A 4,941-nucleotide genomic window follows, 5' to 3' on the forward strand; every position below is an offset into this window, starting at 1 on the left:
AGAGCGGGGGAGGCCGGGGAAGGTGAATTTGGGGGGTTTTTGGGGGGTTTTGGGGATTTTTGGGGGATTTTGAAGGAATTTTGGGGATTTTTGGGGGATTTTGAGGGAATTTTGGGGATTTTGAGGGAATTTTGGGGATTTTGAGGGAATTTGGGGGATTTTTGAGGGAATTTTGGGGATTTTGGGGATTTTTGAGGGAATTTGGGGGATTTTTGGGAGAATTTTGAGGATTATTGGGGAATTTTGGGGATTTTTGAGGGAATTTTGGGGATTTTGGGGATTTTTGAGGGAATTTGGGGGATTTGGGGGGATTTTGAAGGAATTTGGGAGATTTTAGAGGAATTTTGGGGATTTTTGGGGAATTTTGGGGGAGATTCGTGGATTTTGGGGGGGATTTTGGGGATTTTTAGGAGGATTTTTGGGGAGAATTTTGGGGAATTTTGGGGGATTTTTGGGGGATTTTTTTGTAGATTTTTAGGGTGTTTTTGGGAATTTTGGAAATTTTAGGGGATTTTTGGGGGATTTTTGGGGATTTTGAGGAATTTTGGGGATTCTTTGGGGGAATTTTGGAAATTTTAGGGGGATTTTAGGTGGATTTTGGGGATTTTTGGGGGATTTTTGGGGATTTTGGGGATTTTTGGGGGGGATTTTTGGGAGATCTTGGGGATTTTTTGGGAATTTTAAGGGGAATTTTGGGGGATGTTTTTGGGAATTTTAGGGGGATTTTAGGGGAATTTGGGGATTTTTTTGGGAATTTTAGGGGAGTTTAGGGGGATTTTTTGGGGATTTTGGGGATTTTTGGGGGGAATTTTGGGGGGATTTTGGGGATTTTTGGGGATTTTAGGGGAATTTGGGGATTTTTTTGGGAATTTTAGGGGAGTTTAGGGGGATTTTTTGGGGATTTTGGGGATTTTTGGGGGGAATTTTGGGGGGATTTTGGGGATTTTTGGGGATTTTAGGGGAATTTGGGGATTTTTTTGGGAATTTTAGGGGAGTTTAGGGGGATTTTTTGGGGATTTTGGGGATTTTTGGGGGGAATTTTGGGGGGATTTTGGGGATTTTTGGGGATTTTAGGGGAATTTGGGGATTTTTTTGGGAATTTTAGGGGAGTTTAGGGGGATTTTTTGGGGATTTTGGGGATTTTTGGGGGGAATTTTGGGGGGATTTTGGGGATTTTTGGGGATTTTAGGGGAATTTGGGGATTTTTTTGGGAATTTTAGGGGAGTTTAGGGGGATTTTTTGGGGATTTTGGGGATTTTTGGGGGGAATTTTGGGGGGATTTTGGGGATTTTTGGGGATTTTAGGGGAATTTGGGGATTTTTTTGGGAATTTTAGGGGAGTTTAGGGGGATTTTTTGGGGATTTTGGGGATTTTTGGGGGGAATTTTGGGGGGATTTTGGGGATTTTTGGGGATTTTAGGGGAATTTGGGGATTTTTTTGGGAATTTTAGGGGAGTTTAGGGGGATTTTTTGGGGATTTTGGGGATTTTTGGGGGGAATTTTGGGGGGATTTTGGGGATTTTTGGGGATTTTAGGGGAATTTGGGGATTTTTTTGGGAATTTTAGGGGAGTTTAGGGGGGGGGTTTTTGAGGGGATTTCGAGGAGGTTTTGGGGGGGTTTAAGGGGGTTTGGGGTGCTGCGTGAATTTGAGGGATTTTGGGGGGATTTTGGGGAGATTTGAAGGTGAATTTTGGGGCTGGGATGGAGGAATTTGGGATTCCGGAGAGGAATTTTTTGGGGCTTGAAAGGAGATTTGGGGTCTGGGGGAGATTTTGGGGGAGCCCCGAGGGATTTGGGGTTTTTTGGAATAATTTTGGGGCATCCGGGAATCGGTTTTGGTGCTCGGGGATCCATTTTTTGGGATTTTTGGGATCATTTTGGGATTTTTGGGCATTTTGCTGCCGTTCCCCCATTCCCACCCCATTTTTTCCACCCCAAAACTCCGTTTTTTCCCCATTTTCCACCCCAAAACTCCGGTTTTTTCCACCCCCAAAACTCCATTTTTTTCCCTCATTTCCCATCTCCAAAACTTTGTTTTTTCCCCCCATTTTCCCACCCCAAAATCTCCCATTTTTTCCACCCCCAAAACTCCATTTTTTTCCCTCATTTCCCATCTCCAAAACTTTGTTTTTTCCCCCCATTTTCCCACCCCAAAATCTCCCATTTTTTCCACCCCCAAACTCCGTTTTTTCCATTTTCCACCCTTAAAAACTCCATTTTTTGCCCCATTTTCCCACCCCCAAAACTCCATTTTTTTCCACCCCCAAAACTCCATTTTTTGCCCCATTTTTCACCCCCAAAACTCCGTTTTTTCCACCCTTAAAAACTCCATTTTTTCCCTCATTTTCCACCCCCAAAACTCCGTTTTTTTCCCCCATTTTTTACCCCAAAATTCCATTTCCCACCCCCAAAACTCCATTTTTTCCCCCCATTTTCCCACCCCCAAACCCCCATTTTTTGCCCCATTTCCCACCCCTAAAACTGCATATTTTCCACCCCCAAAACTCCATTTTTCCCCCATTTTCCACCCCAAAACTCCGGTTTTTCCCACCCCCAAAACTCCATTTTTTCCCCTCATTTCCCATCTCCAAAACTTTGTTTTTTCCCCCTTTTTCCCACCCCAAAACTCTGGTTTTTCCACCCCCAAAACTCTGGTTTTTCCCCCATTTCCCACCCTTAAAAACTCCCATTTTTCCCCCCATTTTTCCACCCCCAAAACTCCATTTTTTCCCTCATTTTCCGCCCCCAAAACTCCCATTTTTTCCCCCATTTTTTGCCCCCAAACCTCCATTTTTTCACCTCCGCTCTCTCCCTGACCTCACCCCTACGGTTTTTAGCAGCATTTTGGGGCCATTTGGGGCCATTTTGGGGCTGTTTTGGGACCATTTTGGGGCTGTTTCGGGGCCATTTTGGGGCTGTTTTGGGACCATTTTGGGACCGTTTCAGGACCATTTTGGGGCCGTTTCGGGGCCATTTTGGGGCTGTTTCTGGCACCACTTCGGGACCCTTTTTGGCCCATTCTTGGACCGTTTCCGTTTCAGGACCATTCTGGGACCATTTTGGGGCCATTTCTGGCACCACTTCGGGACCATTTTGGGACCATTCTGGGACCGTTTCAGGTCCATTTTGGGACCGTTTTGGGACCACTTTGGGAACATTCTGGGACTATTTCATGACCTTTTCGGGACCGTTTTGGGACCGTTCTGGGACTGTTTCTTGACCTTTTCGGGACCACTCTGGGTCCATTTTGGGACCATTTCGGGACCACTCTGGGTCCATTTTGGGACCATTTCGGGACCACTCTGGGTCCATTTTGGGACCATTTCGGGACCACTCTGGGTCCATTTTGGGACCATTTCGGGACCACTCTGGGTCCATTTTGGGACCATTTCGGGACCACTCTGGGTCCATTTTGGGACCATTTCGGGACCACTCTGGGTCCATTTTGGGACCATTTTGGGACCGTTCTGGGACCATTCTGGGAACATTCTGGGACAGTTTTGGGACCATTTTGGGGCTGTTTCAGGACCTTTTTGGGACCGTTTTGGGAATATTCAGGGGCGATTTCGGGACCATTTTGGGACCCTTCTGGGACCGTTTCGGGACTGTTTTGGGACCATTTCGGAACCATTCTGGGACCATTCTGGAACTGGTTTTGGACCACTCTGGGACCATTTTGGGACCGTTTTGTGACCGTTTTGGGACCATTCTGGGACCATTGCTGGCACCATTTCGGGACCGTTTCGGGACCGTTTCGGGACCGTTTCGGGACCATTTTGGGGCCATTTCAGGTCCGTTTCAGGACTGTTCTGGGACCGTTTTGGGACCACTTTGGGAACATTCAGGGACCATTTCGGAACCATTCTGGGACCATTCTGGAACTGGTTTTGGAGCACTCTGGGACCATTTTGGGTCCATTTTGGGACTGTTTTCGTGACCGTTTTGGGACCGTTTTTGGACCATTCTGGGACCATTCTGGGACAATTTCGGGACCATTTCAGGACCATTTCGGGACCGTTCTGGGACTGTTTCTTGACCATTTCGGGACCACTCTGGGTCCATTTTGGGACCGTTTTGGGCCTGTTTTGGGACCGTTTTGGGAACATTCTGGGACAGTTTCGGGACCATTTCTGGCACCATTTCAGGACCGTTTCGGGACCATTTTGGGATCATTCTGGGTCCATTTTGGGACCATTTCTGGCACCACTTCAGGACCGTTTCGTGACCGTTTTGGGACCATTCTGGGACCATTTCTGGGTCCATTTTGGGACCGTTTCGTGACCGTTTTGAGACCATTTTGGGACCGTTTCTGGAGCATTCTGGGTTCATTTTAGGACCATTTCAGGTCCATTTCGGGACTGTTTCGGGACCATTCTGGGACCGTTTCGGGACCATTTTGGGACCGTTTCTGGAGAATTCTGGGTTCATTTTGGGACCGTTTCAGGTCCATTTTGGGACTGTTTTGGGACCATTCTGGGACCGTTCTGGGACCATTTTGGGACCATTTCTGACACCACTTCGGGACCATTTCGGGACTGTTTCGGGACCATTCTGGGATTTCAGGACCATTTTGGGAGCATTTTGGGACCGTTTCGTGACCATTCTGGGACCATTTTGAGACCATTTCTGGCACCATTTTGGGACGGTTTTGGGACTGTTTCGGGACCATTCTGGGTTCATTTTGGGAGCATTTCAGGTCCATTTCGGGACTGTTTCGGGACCATTCTGGGACCGTTTCGGGACCATTTCTGACACCACTTCGGGACCGTTTCGGGACCATTTCGGGACCATTTTGGGATGATTTCAGGACCATTTTGAGACCATTTTGGGACCCTTTCTGACACCACTTCGGGACCGTTTTGGGACCATTTTGGGACCATTTCAGGACCATTTTGGGACCCTTTTGGGGCCATTCCCCCCCCAGGCCCCCCCTCCCTGGCC

The sequence above is a fragment of the Corvus brachyrhynchos genome, unplaced genomic scaffold, assembly GCF_000691975.1.
Source record: "Corvus brachyrhynchos isolate BGI_N302 unplaced genomic scaffold, ASM69197v1 scaffold644, whole genome shotgun sequence".
Lineage (NCBI taxonomy): Eukaryota > Metazoa > Chordata > Aves > Passeriformes > Corvidae > Corvus > Corvus brachyrhynchos.